The following is a 23,203-nucleotide window of genomic DNA, read 5'->3' as shown; positions in this document are numbered from 1 at the left end:
TCCAGTATCTTGGAGCCAGATACGAGAATGCTTTTCCTCCGGTGTGACTCAAACGTATACGCGGCACTCGTAGAAGACCAAGAGCACCGGATCTGGGGTTTCTGTTAGGTATATGTTTGACAAGTCTCTTGAAGATATTGAGGGCCTCTTCCATTGAGCGCATTGTAGGTGAGACAGCAGATCTTGAAAAACAATCTCTTTCTCACCGAAAGTCAATGAAGCTCTCGCAATAAGGGGACTGAGGGAGAGCCCGCTGGGTGGTTCAGCACCATTCTGGCCGCCATGTTCTGAATCACTTGCAGTTTGCTTAGCAGGGTCTCTCCCACTTCTGCCAGCAAAGCATTGCCATAGTCCAAGCGGCTGATGACCATAGCTTGGACCAGGGTTCTGCAATGGTTCGTGGGCATGTAAGGAAGGATTTTGCGAAGCAACCGCAAACTATAATAGCAGGAGCTGGTAGTGGCAGCGATGTGATCTTTCATAGTTAGTGACTGATCTAGTTGTAGACCTAGATTTGTAACACACTGTGTTGGAACATGAACTGCTCCCACTTGGGAGGGACACCATTCATCAGACCAACTAGCTGTGGCTTTTCCCATTAGCGTTACCTCGGTTTTACCGGGATTCAACTGGAGACCGTTCTGCGTCATCCAGCTAGAGATCACAAGCATTCCTCTGGCAAACCGTGCTTTCTCAGCTTCTATATCTGGGCCAATAGTGAACATAAGCTGAGTATCATCAGCATACAAGATGATCTCAAAACCTCATTGTTCTACTATTTTTGCCAACGGAGCCATATAAATATTAAATAAGGTCGGGCTTAGGCAGGAGCCCTGGGGAACACCTCTGTCTAATCTGATTGATTCTGACAAATAATGTCCTAGCATAATTGTTTGCGTTCTGCCTGACATAAAATTCCGCAGCCATTTCAGGGCAGTTCCTTGAAGGCCACATGAGGCTAGTCTCTCCGCGAGCACTTCATGTGAGATGGTATCATATGCTGCGTAGAGATCTAATAGGATCAGTATAATGACCGTTGTAGTGATGTCTTAAATGTTCTGTTATTTCCTCTCTACTCTAGACATCCTAGTCTTGCTATCAAGCATTAGTTCCCTTTAAATATAGATTTAACCGTGTCATACTTTAAGAAATGTGCTACATACTAGTTTGGAATAGTGAAAATAAGTGAATATTTCTTACATTTCATAACATTAGTTATCTATTTAGGAAGTTCTTAAATCCTGCTCATGTCTAAGTACACCCAATAGGCAAGATTAAAGAACTGATAATCATGTAGCTAATGATGAGTTGTGCCAGATAACACACTATCATTGACTAATAAACCAGGAAACAGAACTTGAATATTTGGCTTCCTCAGTTTCTTCCTTTACGTTCTCCAGTGAATAATAATTTGGGTGAAGTAGACACCATAACTAAGATATAGAAATTCCCTCCTTTTCTGTTTATTCCTGCACAGGAACTTCTTACACAGATCTTTGTTTTAAATAATCTTTTCATTGGCATTTTATTCATAAACAAACAAATGGACATGCCCACATTGCATCATATGAAGCATTAAGAGGTTTCAAATTAGGACATGGTTTGTTGGATAGGGATATTGTCCCAGCACTGTCCATCAATGACCAGGAAGTGATTGCAGGAGGAGGTATGGAGCAGTCCCCACCATTATCCCACCTCCTTCTGCCTGGGCATGGAAACCAAGTTCTGTACTAAATCTAGTATCGTCTGGAAGCTTCCCATCCCCAGGCCATAGAACTCGGCCTCAGATATTCTCGTACTTCCTAGGACATCCCCTAGAGGTGTGAACTACTTTTCTCTTCCTGGGGATACTCATCAAAGTCATAAGCACTGAATAGTTCCGCCCACGTGCGGGGACCCCGGAGCAATAGCCAATAATATGCATATATCTACATATACATATGGAGCCTGGAAACATATTACTAGGCTAAAAAAACTGCCATCATTGCATGTAAATCTTTTACATTTGAAAAAATAAAGACATACAAGTCATAATATACATATGATATATATATATAGGAAACTGCCCTGAGTTTGCTTTGAAACACACCACCCTTAATTTCAAAGGAAAAAGGCAAAATCATAGAGGCAGATTAGCCTAGAAAAACAATTGGAAAATTGGCGCCGTGCCTTTAAGACCTCCACGAACCCCCAGGCTCCCATCAAGCACCACAGGTGACAGTTAGGTCAGTTCTTTTTTCCTGCTCCTTCTGTGAGGATCCTGGAGCATTGAGCTCGCCAGTTAGTGATTTTTGTATCACTTTCTTCTGGTTTAAAGTGAACTTTTTTGGTTTCACTCGACGTCTATAGTACTTAGCGTACTAATACTACTGTTTTTTTCTGACTTTTGGCTATTTTTTCCTGTCAAAATGCCGGCCTTATTTAATAAGTGCCCGGCCTGTGGTAAAAAGATGGCTAAGTCAGACCCTCATTCGGTCTGTATTGCTTGTCTACTTTCATCTCACAAGCCAAACCAGTGTTACCACTGCAGCAAGTTTTCAAAAAGAACCCTTAGGGAAAGGGAGAAGATTAAGCTGAACTCCATGCAGGAGAGCGGAAAAGAAACAGTAAGTGGGCGAGAAGAACATCCCTCAAGGAATCCCTCTCAAACAAGGTTGGAGCGCAAAGAAAAAGGTGAGAAAAGGAGACATCGGTCTCATACGCCGTTGAGGGACAAATCGATATCAAATACTTTTGTGCTCCGAGTTGGCGTTGAGATCGACTTCGAGACGCCCTTCGCCGTTGAGACAAGGTGAGAAGACCCATAAGACACCAACGCGTAGGCGGTCCAAGTCTGGCTCGCCTACGACATCAAGAGGCTGGGCCTAGACGTCGACACATCAACATCGAAGCCCGCCGCCGAGAGGACCCATGGCGACGTCGAGATCGCCGCCGACGTCGAGAGGTCCAATTACATCGACGTCAAGCCAAACACCTAGGGCTTCGACGCCGGAGAGACAGGCATTCGACGTCGAGACGCATGACGTCGACACATCCGTCACCAAGGAGGTCGACGTCTAAGAGGTCGCCGTTGAGGAGATCGACGAGATCTCGAAGCGCCCCCTGTGTCTAGATGAAGATCGCAATCTAGGACGACGTCGAGGAGGTCACACTCAAATCATGGGTCTCCGTCTGCAAAGAGACCTAGGGCGACGTCAAGAGACCGTTCGACGAGGGAAGCCCAGGTGGTGACGTCAAGGAGTGCTTCTTCCTCTCCAGGACTTCAGATAAGGCAAGTCACTCCTGAACCCTCACCAGTACCGTCTCCACCCCCGCCAACTAATATCTCACCGAGATGGCTAGGGGACATGAAAGAGTGGAAGATCCACAGGATTATAAGCCTACCACGTTCTCCTACAAGATCCATATTGCCTATAATTCAGTCAGTACACTCTTCTGAAAGACACAAGCGACATGCCACTCCACAAAGATCCCAATCTTTAAGAAGGCGCTCATCACGTTCTCTTAGGAGTCGGGCATCCAGATCTCGACACGGCTCTCCTATAAGACGGAGCCATAGATCTTCTTCATGGTCTTCAGACTCCAAGGCTGATTATTCTCCTACACTTTCTTCCTCTCCTCGAAGTAGACTATCGCCCATTGATGATATCCTGACTTTCAATGAGGTTCTCTGTCGAGGGGCTGCAAAACTTCACATTGAAATGCCTGTCTCCACCACCAAGACATCAGTCATCTTTGAAACACTACACCAAAGGTCTTCCTCTAGACCTTTGCTTCCCCTAGTGCCTGACTTGCTGGAGCCTGCTCTGCAAAAATTCCTTACTCCAGCATCGGTGGGGGCGGCCCCATCTCGGATCACTAAAAAGTATAAAGCTCCTGAGAACGACCCTTTCTTTCTGAGGGCTGACCATCCACCGGACTCTGTTATTGTTTCAGCAGCACGGAAGAATCAGACGGGGGCAGCATCATCTGCAGTACCCCCAGATAGAGACAGTAAGGCCATGGATTCTGTCGGCAAGAGAATGTGTACTACCTCAGCCTCTTACATGAAGGTAGCCAGCGCCTTGGCCTTACTGGGTCGGTATGACCGTTCTTTGTGGGACTCTCTTTCACGCTTCACTGAGAAGCTCCCAAAAGAAGACAAGCAAGATTTCCTGGAAATCCTGCATGAAGGTGGCTTGGTAGCCAATCAAGTTATCAGTGCAGTGGCTGATGCCTCTGATCTCGCTGCCCTTGGTTATGCTCATGGGATTTGTGCCCGTTGCTCTGCCTGGCTGAGACTGACGGGTTTGAAGCCAGAGGCGCAACATCGAATTCTCAATCTTCCCTTCAATGGCACATCGCTCTTTGGCTCTCATGCTGATGACAATGTCCAGGATGAAGACCGAACTGGATACGCTGAAGGCGGTTGGGCTCGAAGAGGAAGTACTTCAACAATACCAACAGAGGGTTCAAACCCCTCAGTGGTACTCCCAGCAAAATCAAGGAAGATCGCAATCCTACCAGCGTCGGCCTGGTAGAGGACGAGGAGGGAACTCCAGACAGTCCACACCTGCTGCCAAACAACAACAGAAGCAGTGAGTGCTTGCTTCCTCTAACTCCGTTACCCACTCCCGGGGGGGGGGGGGGGGGCTGGGGAGTCCGTTTCTACCTGGAAGAGTGGACCAAAATCACACTAGACAAGTGGGTGCTGAATATTGTAAAGAATGGGTATTCCATCAGGTTCAAGTCCCCTCCACCTTCTATTTCTCCTCAAAAGACTGTCATCCATCGCATGAATCTTTTGAGAGAAGAGGTGTCTGCTCTACTCCTAAAGGAAGCCATCGAGGAGGTCCCATGGCATCAACGTCGGCAGGGGATCTACTCCCGATATTTTTTGGGTCCCAAAGAAAGGTCCAAACAAGGAGTTCAGGCCTATACTAGATCTCGGGCATCTCAACAAGTTCATTCTGAGAGAGAGGTTCAGAATGCTGTCATTACACCAAATAATCCCACATTACATCAAAGGGACTGGATGTGTTCCATAGATCTTCAAGATGCCTATTTCCACATCCCAATCTCTCCAAAGCATCGGAAGTTTCTAAGGTTTCGCATCCAATCAGACCACTTCCAGTTTACTGTCCTGCCCTTCGGTCTGAAGTCAGCTCCATGCACATTCTAAAAGTGCATGGCAGTAGCAGCTGCTTTCTTGAGGAAAAAGCATATTTTCGTCTACCCATACCTAGACGACTGGCTTCTCAAGAGTGCGTCTCCAACTCTTCTACAGCAGCACCTCGCATACTGCATTCAACAACTACATCGGCTCGGTCTACATGTAAATTTAAAAAAATCCATCCTCAATCCAACACAGAGAATACACTACCTGGGCGCAACTTTGGACACAGTAAACACGAGCGTATCCTTCGGAGGAGAGACTATCATCCATTCTCTACAAGTGTCAAACTCTCCTGAAGATACCTCAGCCCACGGCCAGGCAGATCTCATCTCTGCTGGGTTCGATGGCCTCGTACATTTTTCTAGTTCCAAACGCCAGACTTCACCACATGAGACCTCTACAGCAGACTCTGGAGGATCAGTGGTCCCAGATATCCAATCGTTGGGAGGACACTTTAACTCTACCTGTCTGTCCGGCTCTCCATCCATTGATGGATGCGACGGTATCATCTCATCATAGGAGGCCCTTTTCAACAGGAACTGCCCAAGCAGACTCTGGTGACGGATGCATCCCTTCAGGGATGGGGCGCTTATATGGGACCACTACAGAAGCAAGGAATGTGGTCAGAGAAAGAACTTTACCACATAAACATGCTGGAACTCCGAGCGGTACATCTAGCTCTCAAGGCATTTTTTCTTCCATCAAATAGACTACTCTGCTTGTTCAGAAGGACAATACAACAACGATGTACTACCTGTACAAGCAGAGGGGCACCAGGTCCAGACCCCTGTCGCTGGAAGCGCAGGCGATTTGGAAGTGGCTTCTGGCACGAGACATGAAAATCTCTGCGATTCACTTACCAGGCGTCCTCAACGTCCAAGCGGACTGCCTAAGCAGGCATTTGGCAGAACCACACGACTGGGTGCTAAAACAAGTGGCGCAAGACATCTTCCACAACTGGGGAACACCAGACAGCAATCTATTCGCGGACGCAGAAAACGCAAAATGCCGCACCTTTGCCTCCAGGTACCCGCAACCAGGTTCCAAGGGGAATGCTCTGTTGATAGACTGGTCAGAGACATTACTCTACGCCTTTCCACCAATTCCCCTCATTCCCATGGTGATCAGGAAACTGTACAATTCCAAGACAGATGATCCTGGTTGCTCCAGAGTGGCCTCGCCAGTGGTGGTACCCGGACCTTCTTCACCTGTCCAAGCTACCACACAGGAGGTTGCCATGTCATCTGGATCTGCTGACCAGGGCAGGCGGCAAGGTGTTCCATCCCAACCTGCCGTCCATGAAGTTAGCAGCATGGCTCCTGAGTTCATCCAATATGTACATATAGGTCTCTCTCAAGACTGCATGCAGATCTTGAAGGAGGCTAGGAGACCTTCTGAGAGGAAGTCTTATGCTTTTAAGTGGAAGCGTTTTTACATGTGGTGTACTGCTGTAGGTCATGACCCTATTAGAGGTCAGGTACTGTTACCATACTTACTGTATTTGGCCAAAGCAGGTTTGCAATACTCCTCCATAAAGGTTCACCTGGCAGCGATAACAGCATATAGAAAGTCTCCCACTCAGGCTTCGTTCTTTCAAATGCAGTTGTTAAGGATTTCCTGATGGGTCTCAAGAAGATCTATCCGCCCGTTAGGGCTCCATCTCCTCCCAGGGAGCTGAATGTAGTCCTCTCTAAACTAATGGGTCCCCCATTCGAACCCATCCACAAAGCTTCCCTTCAGCATCTTTCGTGGAAGACTGCTTTTCTCGTGGCAATCAAATCTGCTCGCAGGGTAAGCGAGATACAAGCCTTATGCTCTACAGAGTCTTATCTCGTTTTTCATGCGAACAGAGAGGTTCCTTCCTAAGGTGGTCTCTGATTTTCACCTCAACCAGTCACTCTTCCTACTTTCTTTGCAAACCCTGTCACTCCTGCTGAGAGAGCTCTGCACACTCTAGATCTGAAAAGAGTGTTAAATTTCTATCTTGATAAAACAAAGTGTACGAAAGTCTGACCAACTGTTTGTGAATTATGGTCCGTTAAACACTGGTTTCTCATCTAGGGGATACTCATCAATAGTCCTAATCTATGAATAATCCCCGCCCATGTGCGGGATCCCGGAGCATATAGAAAATACATATATATATGCATATGTGAAAACATATACATGCAGCCTAAACTCTTTCCAACATGGAAAAAATGCTGAAATTACATAGGTTTGCAGTACCCCTACCTTCCTAACCCATAAGGAAAAAAGGAAGCAGTAAACAATTGTCATACAATAATGCTTTATTGCCATAAAGCAAACTTGTGATTGCAGGCATTTGCCTGTAGGCTGCAGCAGAGTACTAAGAAACAAAGAAAACTGACACCTTGCCTTTAAGGCATTAGAGTAGGGGTACCGTGCCTTTAAGACCTGCAGGAGGACCCTTGCTCCCATGATGCACCACAGGTGGCAGTTAGGTCAGTTCTTTTTTCCGGCTTCTTCTATGAGGATCCTGGAGCTTGAGCTCTTCAGTTTTTTGACTGAACGTGATTTAATTGATATTTTTCTCAGAAAACTCGACATTTTCTGACTCCTAAAGGCTTATTCTACTGATTATTTGGACTTACCATACGTTTTTCCAGTCAGAATGCCTGCCTTATTCAGGAAATGCCCTTCCTGTGGCAAGAAGATGGCACTGGCAGATCCACACTCTGTGTGTATTGTGTGTCTTCCATCCTCACACAATCCTGACCAGTGTTACCACTGCCAGAAATGTTCTAGGCGGACTCTGCGTGACAGAGAACGCATAAAACTTCATGCCCAGCTGGAGAAGGACAGAAGCCATCATGGAGTTGACCATGGAGTCTTCAAACCACCTTCTTCAAGCAAACAACACCGAAAACGGCGATATACCACCTCTCCTGAGTCCTGAAAGAAGAAGGTAACAGGAGATTCGACGTCGAAGTCGCCGTCGAAGAGACCCAGACACTCTTCAGCGTCGAGGGACAAATCACCATCTCTATGATTCTCCGCCGCATGCAAATAAGTCGGCGTTGAGGCACAGCACTTCGGGCTCGAAGGCTATGGGTCCTGAGAGACCTGAAAAGTCTCCGTCGAGGCTTCCGTTGACGTCGAGACACTCTCCGCCACCCTCGGCGTCGAGATTTGCGACGGCGAACATCTCGCCGCAAGTGGACTTGTCGACGTCGAGAGCTTCGTCGAAGTCCCATCACTCAACGTCAAGATGAACGCCAACTCGGCGCCATGGGAGATCGACGGCGATCACCAGATCGACGGCGAAGGTCGACGTCTAGGTCTTCACATCGCCGTAGGCGATCGACGTCGAGACCACCGTCGAGAGCGGGACGGCGTCCCCATAGCAGATCCCCTCGATCGACGCCGATGGTGACACAGACTTCATCGACGTCGAGGCGGAAAAAAGTGCAGCGGCCATAGAGGAGATATCATCTGGGGACCAGTCATCATCCCCAGGACTGCATATTTTGCAAATTTCACTGGAGAAATCTCCCAAAACTGGAGAAAGTACGGTCTGTCGCCTCGCTGGCTGGAAGGTGTCGGGACAGGTGACTGCAGAAGTCCGGGCTCGGACTGCTCTCGCACTTCTGTAGTAGGGGATCTCTGTGTATAGTCATAATCTATGAATAGTCCCGCCCATGTGCGGGGACCCCGGAGCAATCAAAATATCTCTTAAGCTGTCCTGCATTTGCAAACCTGCAAAGACACTTAAGAGACAGACAAAATAATACAGCCTAATAACAATATGGCTGCACTTGCCAGCACTTCATCTGAAGCTAACACAAAAGCCAAAATAAAGTTTAAATGTCATTTTTATTCACATCTGACATGTTCCTTTATTGTATCACACTCCCTTCACCAAAATCCCTTTAAACAATAGAGAGGAAGGGGTGGACAGACAAGCCCTATAGGCTGTCATTATGTGTCTGCTAAAAGGATACCGTGCCTTTAAGGAACTCTCCAGAGACCCCCGGTATCCCAGGATGCACAGCCAAAGCAAGTTACTTTCAGTTCTTTTTTCCGGCTCCTGCTAGCAGGACCCAGGAGCATTGAGCTCTACCCTTTTGGGTGGTTTTTGTGACTAAATTGTTTTTTTTCTTGATAAAAGTTTGTTCATTCGACGTCTAGAGCCTTTCTCTGCTGCTTGGTGCAGTTTGGACTCTCTTTTCAGCATGGCTTTATTTGATAAATGCCCTGAGTGTGGGAGGAAAATGGCCAAGACGGACCCACATGATGTCTGTATTCTCTGCTTATCATCCTCACATGTCCCTGCTACATGTGACATCTGCAAGACCTTCTCCAAGAGGACCCTGAGAGACAGAGAGAAGATTCGCCTTCAGGGACAGGAGAAGCAGAGAACAGGTGGGACTTCGGGGCATGGAGGATCTCATTCCCCTTCCTCTGCCCATGCTTCAGCCACTGGAGGGACCTCCGGGCAGAAAAAGGAGCAGAAACGACACCTACCGGCTGGTAGATCGCGTTCGACGTCGAAGGCGACGACGTCGACGGCGAGAGGTAAAGCACCGGTGTGTTCGCCGTCGATCCAGGGCTCTGGATCTCGGCGTTCTCGACGTTCGACGTCGAGAGAGGGGCCGGCGAGACCTAGGACTAGGTCGCCGTCGAGGATTTCACAGTCGACGTCGACACACCATCGACGTCGTACCGAGCCCCACAGACAGCGCAGCTCGCCGTCGAGGCAAACCCGCTCGTCTCCTTCGCCGTCAGCTCATGGATCGGCACCAACGACATCGACGCCGAGACACCGGCGAATGCCGTCGTGACGAAGGAGATCGCCGTCGAGACGAAGGAGATCGCCGTCGAGGCACAGATCGCCGTCGAGGCACAGATCGCCGTCGTGGATGGAAGTCCGGACAGTGCTAGTCCGGGTTCTCCTGCAAGGAGTGATGGAGCTCCGCAGCCTCTCCCTCAGCCGCTGCCTCAGAAGCCTCCTACACCTCCTCCGCCTCCTCCTCCGCCTCCTCCTCCGCCTCCTCCTCCTCCTCCTCAGCGACCTACGCCACCTCCGCCACCGCCGGTGCCACAGCTCCCGCCGCCTCCTCGGCTACCGGTGATTCCTAAGGCCCCACGCAGACTGAGATCACGCTCTCGATCTCGCCGGAGGTCACGGAGCAGACACAGATCGTCCACTCACACAAGGCATGGACGACGGAGATATAGATCTCGTTCCAGAGGCACGAGGTATACGGACTCTTCTGGCAATGGACGGCTTTCCCCCTCGTTGTCGGAAACACCGCCTACTAAAATCTCGCCGGTGGATGATATTGCCACTTTCCAGGATGTACTGATGAGGGGGGGCGGCGAAATTGGGAATCTCAGTGGCAGTACCGGTTCCCACTACCTCTGTGATATTTGAGACATTGCACAAGGCTCACCTGTCACGCCCCCTCCTTCCTTTGGTTCCAGGTTTGGAGGAACCAGCCATGGAGGTCTTCTTGACACCAGCCGTGGTGAAGTCTGCTCCCTCACGGTTGCAGAAAAAGTACAGGGCCCCTGATTCGGACCCGGCGTTCCTCAGGGTGGACCCTCCCCCGGACTCTGTCATTGTGGTTGCGGCTCGGAAACAACACTCCACGACGCCCTCTTCCACGGCTCCTCCGGATAAGGAGAGTCACAAGATGGACTCCTTGGGGAGGAGAATGTGCTCTACGTCGGCCACGACTATGAAGGCTGCTAGCGCCTCCGCTCTGCTGGGTAGCTATGACCGATCGCTTTGGGACTCCCTGCAACAGTTTGCTGCCTCCCTACCTAGGGATAAACGGGAGGACTTCCAGGAGGTGTTGAATGAGGGCATGATGGTCTCCAACCAGATCATCAGTGCAACGGGGGATGTATCGTTGCTGGCGGCCCATGGGTACTGTCATGGAGTACACATGAGGAGACATTCCTGGCTGAGGCCTACCTCTCTAAAGCCTGAAGCGCAGCAAAAGATTGCTAACTTGCCTTTCTCTGGCACGACGTTGTTCGGGTCTCATGTGGATGACGAAATGGCCCGCATGAAGGCCGAAGCAGAAACCCTGAAGGCCGTGGGGTTGGAAAAACCCAAGGAACAGAAGAGATCATTGCGTTCCTATGGCAGGCGTTATTCTAAACAACGCGGCCAAGGGCGTCAGTCTGGTCAACAACAACAACACCAGCAACAACAACAGTTCCCGAGGCAGTCCTTTCAAAAGCGCCAGAGGGGCAGAGGCCAGCATCAATCCTCGTCGGGGAACAAAGGCCCAGCCGGGTCGAAGCCCTGAAAGGTCACTTCCCCCTCATCCGTTACCCGCTCCGGTGGGGGGAAGTATTCAATACTATCTGGCAGAGTGGAGAACAATAACTCAGGACAAGTGGGTGCTGAATATTGTTTGCAATGGGTACAGTCTTCGTTTCACCAGCCCGCCTCCACAGATTCCACCAGTGCGCTCTCCCTACATGGTGCGAGAGCTCCAGTGGGAGGCGGACATTCTGTTAAAGAAGAAGGCGATAGAAACTGTTCCTTTGAGGCAAAAAGGAAAAGGTCTTTACTCCAGGTTCTTTCTCGTCAGAAAAAAGGACAAGAACGAGTTCAGGCCTATTCTAGATCTGTGTCAAGCAAACAAGTGGATCCGCAGAGAAAAGTTCTGTATGTTGTCCCTGCATCAGATTTACCCTCAGTTGCATCGAGGAGACTGGCTGTGCGCCATAGATCTGCAGGACGCTTACTTTCATGTGCCACAAAAGCATTGCAAGTTCCTGAGGTTTCTGGTAGGCAACAACCATTACCAGTATACAGTACTCCCGTTTGGTCTGAAGTCTGCACCAAGGACGTTCTCCAAGTGCATGGCAGTGGTGGCAGCACACTTGCGGAAGAACAAAGTGCTTGTGTATCCATACCTGGACGATTGGCTGATCAAAGCTTCCACGTACCAGGGAGCCCAGTGTCATTTCAACAGGACAGCTGCCTTGCTTCATCGCCTGGGACTGCACATCAACATGTTGAAGTCAGTGCCGATCCCTGTGCAGTGTCTCCATACTTGGGGGGCCTCAGTCAATACTTTGAACGCAAGCGTGTGTGCTTCGGAGGAGAGACGCTTATCTATCCGTTGGAATGCGCTGCACCTCCTCTCAGCCCACTCTCCTACAGTGAGGACGGTGTCCTCTTTACTGGGGTCGATGGCTTCCTGCATCTTTCTCACCCCCAATGCACGTCTGCATATGAGGCCTCTGCAGGAATGTCTGGAGGATCAATGGGACCAGAGGCGGGGGCGTTGGGAGGACAAGATTCATCTGTCCCATCACGCTCTACAGTCTCTGAAATGGTGGTGCTCCTCAGAGAATGTCTGCAAGGGGACTCCCTTTCACAAGGATATTCCGGTCCAGACCATAGTGACCGATGCGTCTCTCCAGGGCTGGGGAGCGCATTCGGGCCCTCTTCAGATTCAGGGGATATGGTCAAAGACGGAGATGACTTACCACATCAACTTTTTGGAACTCAGAGCAGTACACTTGGCCCTGAAGGCGTTCCATCCCTCCTTCAAGACGAACTCCCTGCTAGTTCAGACGGACAATACTACTACCATGTATTACCTCAACAAGCAGGGTGGCTCCCGTTCACGCACGCTGTCTCGGGAGGCACAGACGATCTGGAATTGGCTGGTGGCCAGGAACCTAATGATCACGGCAACCCATCTGCCGGGAGTGCAGAATGCCCAAGCCGATGCGCTCAGCAGGCTCGTTCAAGAAAATCACGAGTGGGTGCTAAACGACGACGTGCTAAGAGACGTCTTCGCAGAGTGGGGCACTCCGGATATCGATCTGTTCGCTACGGCAGAAAACAGCAAATGCCGCGACTTCGCGTCCAGGTACTACCAACCAGGGTCGCTGGGGAATGCACTATGGATCAGCTGGTCGAACAGCTTTCTCTACGCCTTTCCACCCATTCCCCTGATCCCGGCGGTGCTGATCAAGCTGTCGCAATCCAGAGCCAGGATGATCCTGATTGCTCCGGAGTGGCCGAGGCAATGGTGGTTCACCGACCTTCTTCACCGGTCTGTTCTACCACACCGGCGCCTGCCGTGTCGGCCGGACCTTCTCACGAAATTCGGAGGACAGATGGTTCACCCCAATCTCTCGTCCTTGAGTTTGGCAGCATGGCTCCTGAGCTAGTACAGTATGGACACTTGAACCTACCTCAGGACTGTATGGAGATCTTGAAAGAGGCGAAGAGACCGTCTACGAGGACTTCTTACGCCTATAAGTGGAAGAGATTCTGCTTATGGTGCACGGCAAAGGACATTCACCCTACATCCTGTAAAGAAGATGTTATTTTGCCTTATCTGCTGCAGTTAGCTCAATCTGGGCTTAATTTTCAGTCTATTAAAGTTCATCTCGCAGTTTTGACTGCGTATAGAAAGGGCCCTTCCCAAACCTCATTTTTTCAAATCCCTGTGATTAAAGATTTTTTGGAGGGTTTATGTAAGGTGTTTCCCCCTGTTAGACGACCTTCTCCACCATGGGAATTGAACGTGGTGTTGTCCAGATTAATGAGGGAGCCTTTTGAGCCTATTCATAAGGCTTCCCTGCAGCATTTGTCCTGGAAGGCTGCCTTCCTTGTGGCCATTACATCGGCCAGGAGAGTAAGTGAGATTCAGGCTCTGTGTTGTCAAGAGCCGTATACTGTATTCCATGCTTCTAAAGTGGTAATGCGTACTCATCCTAAGTTTTTACCTAAAGTGATATCTGATTTCCATGTAAATCAAATGATAACTTTGCCTACATTTTTTCTGCATCCCTCCTCTCCGGCGGAGAGGTCTCTGCATTCGCTAGATGTGCGTAGAGTGTTGAAATTCTATCTAGATAAGACAAAAGACATCCGCAGGTCGGATCAACTGTTTGTAAATTATGGTTCGGTAAGAACTGGTCTAGTTACCTCGAAACAGTCCATCTCCAGATGGATTGTGTCCTGTATTCAGCTCTGTTATCAGAAAGCTAATAAGACGTTAGGGGGTAAGCCTACAGCGCATTCGACTAGGGGCAAAGCAGCGACTACAGCTTTGCTTAGGAATGTTCCAATTGCTGACATTTGTAAGGCTGCCACCTGGAAGTCGGTCCATACGTTTACAAAGCATTACTGCCTGGACTCTGATGCTAGGGCAGATGCACAGGTTGGACAGGCTTCGCTGAGGAATTTGTTTGCACAGTAATTTGTTGGTGTTCGGTTTTTACTCCACCGCTGTTTATTGGTTGGGATGGGCTTGCCATTCTATTCATAGATTATGACTATACACAGAGATCCCCTACTACAGAAGGAGTAGTTTCTTACCTGTAACTCCAGTTCTGTAGTAGGGCTATCTCTGTTATAGTCATAAGCGACCCTCCCTCCTCCCCGGTGGAGTAAACTGACAGTATCAGGCCTGTTGTTATACACCTTCAAAAAGAACTGAAAGTAACTTGCTTTGGCTGTGCATCCTGGGATACCGGGGGTCTCTGGAGAGTTCCTTAAAGGCACGGTATCCTTTTAGCAGACACATAATGACAGCCTATAGGGCTTGTCTGTCCACCCCTTCCTCTCTATTGTTTAAAGGGATTTTGGTGAAGGGAGTGTGATACAATAAAGGAACATGTCAGATGTGAATAAAAATGACATTTAAACTTTATTTTGGCTTTTGTGTTCGCTTCAGATGAAGTGCTGGCCAGTGCAGCCATATTGTTATTAGGCTGTATTATTTTGTCTGTCTCTTAAGTGTCTTTGCAGGTTTGCAAATGCAGGACAGCTTAAGAGATATTTTGATTGCTCCGGGGTCCCCGCACATGGGCGGGACTATTCATAGATTATGACTATAACAGAGATACCCCTACTACAGAACTGGAGTTACAGGTAAGAAACTACTCCTTACTCGCCTTCTAAGATCTCTCCTCAGAGAAGCAAGTCTCCCCTCAGAAGACCAAGATCACCTTCCAGGCACCGTTCAAGGTCCAGGGGTCGTCGCAGCTCTCATCATGACCGTCCCCATAAGAGAAGACACACGAGATCGCCCACATGGTCTTCCTCCACGGGATCCTCGGTCCGGGACTATTCTCCGACCTTCTCCTCGACTCCTCCATCGCGGGTGTCTTCCATCGATGACATCGCGACCTTTTCAGTTGTCCTGGTTAGGGGTGCGAAGAAACTAAACATCACTTTGTATACCCCTGTAGTTCCCACATCTATCATCTTCGACACCTTACACCATCGCACAGCTCCTAGACTGCTGCTTCCTTTGGTGCCAGGATTCTTGGAACCAGCTATAGCCACATTCCTCACCCCTGTTACGGTGGGCTCCGTACCATCCAGGATTGCCAAAAAGTATAAGGCCGCAGCCGAGGATCCCTTATATCTCAGAGCTGATCCACCAGCGGACTCCGTCATTGTGGCGGCAGCCATGAGGTCTCATTCGGCATCTGCGTCATCTTCTATCCCCCCAGAGAAGGACAGTAAGCAGATGGACTCCTATGGCAGGAAAATGTGCAATACGACGGCTTCTTCCATGAAGTTTGCAAGTGCCTCAGCCCTTCTCGGGCGATATGACAGGTGTCTTTGGGACTCCCTGTCAAGGTTCACCGAAAAGCTCCCCAAAGAAGACTGGCTGGACTTCAGCGAAATTCTGCTAGAAGGTGGGCTAGTAGCCAATCAAGTTATAAGTGTGCGTATATATATATATATATATATATATGTGTTTTTTCTATATGCTCCGGGATCCCGCACATGGGCGGGGATTATTCATAGATTATGACTTTGAGTATACCCCTGGATGAGAACTAGGATTACAGGTAAGTAACTAATCCTTCCCTGCCTCTAAAAGGTCCATTTCTAGATGGATAGTGTCATGTATCATGTTATCTTATCAACTGGCATATAAGCAGCTCTTGGGCAAGCCAAGAGCGCATTCTACAAGAGGCAAAGCAGCTACAATAGCAATGATTAGGAATGTACCTATTTAAGAGATTTGTAAAGCAGCCACATGGCGTTCGGTTCACACTTTCGCACGTTATTTCTGCCTTGATTCTGACACTCAAGCAAATGCTCAGTTCGGTCAAGCATCCTTGAGAAATTTGTTTGGGTAATATATGTTGATAAAATGTTTTTTGTATATGCTGGTATTCGTCCACAGGGTACGGGGATGGTCTTGCTACTCTATTCAGTGCTTATGACTATTGATGAGTATCCCCTGGAAGAGAAGGATAAGTTACTTACCTGTAATCCTAGGTTTGAGGCATATGAGCTGCAGATTACACACTATGCATAGATCGCCATCTGGTGTTGGGCCCGGATGTTTGCACTTGTTTTTGTCTTGGAAAGTCTTTGGTGGTCACGAGGTATGTGACTCCTCCTTTGGATCATAGTGCGCATGGGCCTCGGCTCCATCCTCAGATTGTTTTTTTCCGCCATCAGGCTCGGATGTGTTCTCGCGTTCCAGTTCGGAACCGTTACCGGTTTTCTCTTTTGACGCGCAATCCTTCCCTTCTCGACAGTATTGTTTCGATCGCGTCTTCCAATCCACGCGAACCTTCAACTTCAAGTCTTCGATTCCGGTCATCGACTAAGGCTTTCGGGCCTACCTGGGCCTCATCTCCGGCTCATGGAAAGGACGCCATTCAAAAAGTGTCCTCGATGTGGGTCGAAGTTTCCCCACACCGACCTACATGAGGTGTGCAACCTCTGCCTCTCACCGGAGCACGAGGCCAGAGACTGTCCAGCTTGCGCCTCTTTCCGCTCCAAGAAGACGATCCGGGACCGACGAGCTCGAAGAACAATGGCGCGCTCATCATCTTCGATCTCAGATGACATCTTTCAAGAGGGTGTCGATGTTCCGGAGCAGGGTCGGGTCAAACAGCCATCAGCGCCTCCAAAGCAGATGATTCCGACGTCGAAGACATCATTCCAGCTCAAAGGGCCGTGAGTACAGACGTCGACCCCCGATCCACACCCCCCCTCGACACTATCAAAAAAGGCTTTGGTTTCACCTTCGGGCCCAGGTGCACACAGACACTGCTTCACATGCCCCGCCTTCTGGCCCGGTATAGAAGCCTATTAAGCCTTTAGGTGACTCGGGCTCGAGTCAGCCTACTCTCGGTGCCGAAAAACAAACTCAGGCACCGAAGACCTCCTCGTCCTCATCCATGCCGACCGCTGCTTCGACATCAAAGCACTCGGCGTCGAAGGCTAGCACCGGTTCTCATCCAGGGGATACTCATCAATAGTCATAATCTATGAATAATCCCCGCCCATGTGCGGGATCCCGGAGCATATAGAAAATACATATATATAAATATATATATATATACATATGTGAAAACATATAAATGCAGCCTAATAATGTTCAAAACATGGCAATGCTGTAAATTACATATTTTTGCATAGTAGTGCCCCCGTAACCCGTAAGGAAAAAAGGAAGCATCAGGCAAATTATAACACAGCACTGCTTTATTGCCATAAAGCAACATGTAATTGTAGGCATTCGCCAGTAGGCTGCAGTAGAGTATCAAGAATCCAAGAAAACTGACACCTTGCCTTTAAGGCATTAGAGTAGGGGGACCGTGCCTTTAAGGCCTGCCCGTGACCCCCTGCTCCCATGATGCACTACAGGTGACAGTTGGGCCAGTTCTTTTTTCCGGCTCCTTCTGTGAGGATCCTGGAGCTTGAGCTCTTCAGTTTTTTGACTGAAATTTTGAATTACAGCTTTTTCTAGCTTTTTTCGACGTTTTCTGGCTTATAAGGGCTAATTCTGCTGGTTCCAGTGAATTTTCCAATTTTTTTCCAGTCAGAATGTCTCCTTTATTTAGGAAATGCCCTTCTTGTGGTAATAAAATGGCACTGTTGGATCCACACTCGGTGTGTATTGTGTGTTTACCATCAAAACACGATCCTGACCAGTGTCCCCACTGCCAGAAGTTCTCAAAGCGCACTCTGAGGGACAGAGAGCGCATTAAACTGCATGCAAGACTGGAGAAGGAACGAAGCCGTCGTGAAGGCGAGCATTCCTCATCAAGACCACCTTCTTCAGCTACGCAAGTACAGAAACGGCGACATACCAGCTCCCCGGGCTCCAAGAAGACCAGGAGTCCAAGAGGTTCGCCGTCGACGTCGAGGATGCCGGCGAAGAGGCAGAGAACTTCGACGTCAAGGGATTCATCCCACCATCAAGAGTCTCCGCCGCGCAAAAGTAAGTCGGCGTCGAGAGGCGGCCCTTCGGGCTCGAAGGCTGCTAGTCTGGTGACATCTGAACTGTCTCCGTCGACGTCGAGGCTTCCGTCGACGTCGAGACACTCTCCGCCACCCTCGAGGGGGTCGACGTCGAGAGATGCGGCGACGTACATTCCGCCGCGAGTGGGCCGGTCGCCGTCGATGGTTACCCCCACTCGGCGACATAGAAGGTCGACGTCGAGAGGAACATCGACGTCAAGAAGTCGACGTCGAGAGAGGTCGCCGTCAAGATCACCACGTCGACGTCGAGAGAGGTCGACGTCGAAGGTGCCCAGTCGACGTCGAGAGAGGTCGACGTCGAAGTCGCCCGGTCGACGTCGAGAGAGGTCGACGTCGAAGTCGCCCAGTCGACGGCGAGAGAGGTCGACGTCGAAGTCGCCCAGTCGACGGCGAGAGAGGTCGACGTCGAAGACACGGCCGACGTCGAGGTCATCTAGCCGACGTCAGGTGCCAGAGAAGAGGAGATCGACATCGAGGTCTCCACGACCGGCGTCGAGACCAGAACGGCATACCTCACACTTGCCGATGGTGACGCAGACGTCGTCGACGTCAAGGGATTCGACGTCGAGGGCGAAGGCTGGACCGCCCGCGGAGAGGTCCCCAGGAGAACAGTCATCATCTCCGGGACTGCACATCGTGCAAATATCTCCAGAAAGATCACCCGAGGCTCCAGAGCGGTTTGGACTGTCACCGCGCTGGTTACGAGATGTGGGCGCTGCCGCATGTCGGAGTCCGGGATCGGACTACTCCCGCATGTATTCCCCACCGCGCAGGAGTAAATCGCCTCCGAGGGATCCACGGCCAATTTCACCACGCCGGTCTCGTTCCAGGGACCGTCGCACCGCGCCAAAACGTCCAAGATCTCCGTCCAAGCGCAGATCAGGATCAAGGGCTCACCAAAGCGAACGCTCCCACAAGAGGCGACGCACCAGGTCGTCCACTGGGACTGCATCCACAAGATCCTCAGTCCGGGACTACTCCCCTACTTTTTCATCCACGCCTCCATCGCGAGTGTCCCCGGTGGATGACATTATAACGTTCTCGGACGTCCTGGGTAGAGGGGCGCAAAAGTTGAACATCGCACTGCACGCCCCTCAGGCACCCACTTCTGTGATCTTTGACACTTTACACCATCGGTCAGCTCCCAGACCTCTGCTCCCGTTGGTGCCAGGATTGTTAGAACCAGCGATGGCCACGTTCCTTACACCGGCTACAGCGGGCTCGGTCCCCTCGAGAATAGCAAAGAAGTACAAGGCTCCGGCCGAGGACCCTTTATTCTTGAGGGCGGACCCGCCAGCGGATTCGGTGATAGTGGCGGCGGCCATGAAGTCTCACTCAGCCTCAATATCTGCTTCTGTCCCCCCTGAGAAGGACAGCAAGCTTATGGACTCCTACGGCAGGAGAATGTGCAACACATCTGCCGCGCACATGAAGGTCGCTAGCGCTTCAGCCCTGCTAGGGAGGTATGATCGTTCCCTATGGGATTCCCTGGCCAGATTCGTGGAGAAATTGCCTAGGGAGGACAGGCAGGACTTCACGGAGATCCTACATGAAGGCGGACTGGTGGCCAACCAAGTAATAAGCGCAGCGGCGGATGCATCAGACCTAGCCGCGCATGGCTACTCCCATGGCATCTGCTCCCGCCGTTCGGCCTGGCTCAGATTAACAGCCCTCAAACCAGATGCGCAGAAAAGGATTCTTAACCTGCCGTTTAATGGATCATCGCTATTTGGAGCTCATGCGGACGACCAAATGAGCAAGATGAAAACGGAATTGGACACTGTAAAGGCTGTGGGACTGGAAAAACGCAAAGAGTTCCGCAAGCGCTTTCGCCAGGGCGACAAACGTGCCTTTCACCAGCGCGTTCAAACGCCCCAATGGTCCTCTCAAAACCAACAGAGGTCCCAGTTTCAGCAAAGGGGCCGGGGCAGAGGAAGAGGAAATGCTAAACAGCAGCAGTCCTCTAACAAGCAACCTCCCAAGCAGTGAAAACTTACTTCCTCCGCACTCGTTCGCCACTCCGGTGGGAGGAAGTGTTACCGCTCACCTGGCAGAGTGGAATACAATTACAAACGACAAATGGGTGCTGAGTATTGTAGAGCGTGGCTACTTGCTGAGGTTCAAATCTCCCCCTCCGCAGGTACCCCCACGGAAACAGCCACTCCCTCTCAGCCAGAACAAGCTTTTAAAGGACGAAGTTGCCACTCTCCTCTCCAAAAACGCCATAGAGGAAGTTCCAAACAGGCAGAGAAATCGGGGAGTGTACTCCCGGTATTTTCTTGTTCAGAAAAGAGGAGCGATCGGAGACTACAGACCCATCCTCGATCTCCGCCTACTCAACAGATTTCTCAGAAGGGAAAAATTCAGGATGCTAGCACTGCACCAGATCTTCCCACATCTACACCAAGGGGACTGGATGTGTGCCATCGATTTACAGGATGCATACTTCCACATTCCTGTCTCAGCGAAACATCGGAAGTTTCTCAGATTTCGCATCTTTCACCAACATTATCAATACAAGGTCCTGCCATTCGGCCTCAAGTCCGCGCCACGAACGTTCTCAAAGTGCATGGCGGTGGTGGCTGCATTTCTCCGCAAACGGAAGATATTCGTCTACCCATATCTAGACGACTGGCTCTTAAAAAGTTCCACCCCGGTTCAACTCCAGAGTCATCTCTCGTTCTGCCTAAACCTTCTACACTCGTTGGGCCTTCAGGTCAACTACCGGAAGTCGATCCTCAATCCAACTCAGCGGATCCACTACCTGGGCGCCTCTCTAGACTCCTCAAGCGCAAGCGTGTGTCCTTCGGAGGAGAGGTTATCCTCCATGCTGCAAAAAAGCCGCACGCTTCTCAGCACGGAATATCCCACAGCCAGACAAGTGTCATCTCTCCTGGGATCCATGGCCTCGTGCATCTACATCGTGCCCAACGCACGTCTGCACATGCGTCCTCTGCAACAAGACCTAGAGGATCAGTGGTCGCAGAGGACCGGCCGCTGGGAAGATCACATTACCCTTCATCAAGCCGCCAAAGATTCCATCCGGTGGTGGATGAAGCGCTCCCATCTGCTTCACGGCGTCCCATTCCATCAGGCGCCTCCGACACAGACGGTGGTCACAGACGCCTCCATGCAGGGCTGGGGGGCTCATATGGGCCGGCTTCAAGTACAAGGTCTCTGGTCCGCTACCGAGCAGAGCTATCACATCAACTTCTTGGAGCTACGAGCAGTCCATCTCGCTCTCAAGTCCCTGTACCCATCCCTGCAGACCGACTATGTTCAGGTTCAGACGGACAACACCACAACTATGTTCTATCTGAACAAGCAAGGAGGGACCAGATCACGGGTCCTGTCTCTGGAGGCCCAGTCAATCTGGAAATGGCTTCTGGCGAGAAACCTGACGATCGTCGCTGTTCACCTGCCAGGGACCCTGAACGTGCAGGCGGACGGCCTCAGCAGAGACTTCGTCGAAGCGCACGACTGGGTGCTCAACGAAGGCGTCGCTCAAGACATCTTCCGCTTGTGGGGCATACCAGACATCGATCTGTTCGCAGACGCGGACAACAAAAAATGCCCCGTCTTCGCCTCCAGGTTCCCTCAACGGGGGTCGCAGGGGAACGCGCTTTTGATCAGCTGGTCGAGGACATTGCTTTACGCTTTTCCTCCTCTCCCTCTCATCCCGGCTGTGATTCAGAAGTTCTACAGGGCCAGAACTCGGATGATCCTAATAGCACCGGAGTGGCCCCGGCAGTGGTGGTACCCGGATCTACTCCAGCTGTCGGAGGTACCACAGAGGAGGTTGCCATGCCTGCCGAACTTGCTGACCAAGGACAAGGGGAGAGTGTTCCACCCCAATCTCCCCTCCCTCCGCTTGACGGCATGGCTCCTGAATTCATCCAGTACGGACATCTAGATCTTCCACCGGACTGTATGAGCATTCTTCGGGAGGCAAAGAGGCCCTCCACGAGGAAGTCGTATGGCTTTAAATGGAAAAGATTCTGCTTCTGGTGTAGAGATAACACCCTTGATCCGATCCGGGGTCAAGAACAGGTTATTCTCCCCTACTTACTGTACTTGGCGAAGTCTGGGTTAAAGTACTCTTCCATCAGAGTACACTTAGCTGCTATTACAGCCTATAGGAAGTCTCCTACCCAGACCTCATTCTTTCAGATGCCAGTGGTAAAGGATTTCTTAGAAGGGCTTAAGAAAGTTTACCCACCTGTGAGGTCTCCTTCCCCTTCCTGGGAACTGAACATCGTTCTCTCTAAACTGATGGGAGGTCCTTTTGAGCCGATTCATAAGGCCTCCTTGCAACATTTGACCTGGAAGGCTGCCTTCTTAGTAGCCATCACTTCGGCCCGTAGGGTTAGTGAAATTCAGGCCCTCTGCTGCAAGGAACCTTACACGGTGTTTCATGCTAATAGGGTGGTGCTCCGTACTCATCCGAGCTTCCTGCCCAAGGTGGTTTCGGACTTCCATATTAATCAGGTGATCACGTTGCCCACCTTCTTTCCTCAGCCGACCACACCCCCGGAGAGAGCTCTACACTCTCTTGACCTCCGGAGGGTTTTGAAATTCTATCTAGCTAAGACCCTTACTCTTAGAAAGTCAGACAGGCTCTTTGTTAACTATGGACCCACTAATACCGGGCTGGCTGCGGCCAAGAGATCTATCTCTAGATGGATTGTCTCTTGTATAGCTTTGGCTTACCAACTGTCCCACAAAGTTCTGCAGGGCAAACCTAGAGCACACTCTACTCGGGGGAAGGCTTCTACGGTAGCACTCCTTCGCAACGTTCCCAT

General features: G+C 50.4%; 1 protein-coding gene across 3 annotated transcripts in view; it reads left to right on the top strand.

The window, feature by feature from the left end:
- The window catches only part of LOC146871423 (sodium channel protein type 4 subunit alpha-like), a 1,828,482-nt gene that overhangs the window by 1,390,477 nt on the left and 414,802 nt on the right, over positions 1–23,203 (top strand). The window lies entirely within an intron of this gene.

The sequence above is a fragment of the Triturus cristatus genome, chromosome 1_1, assembly GCF_964204655.1.
Source record: "Triturus cristatus chromosome 1_1, aTriCri1.1, whole genome shotgun sequence".
Taxonomy (NCBI): domain Eukaryota; kingdom Metazoa; phylum Chordata; class Amphibia; order Caudata; family Salamandridae; genus Triturus; species Triturus cristatus.
The sequence above is the reverse complement of the archived record's forward strand: the minus strand, read 5'-3'. Positions and strand labels throughout refer to the sequence as shown.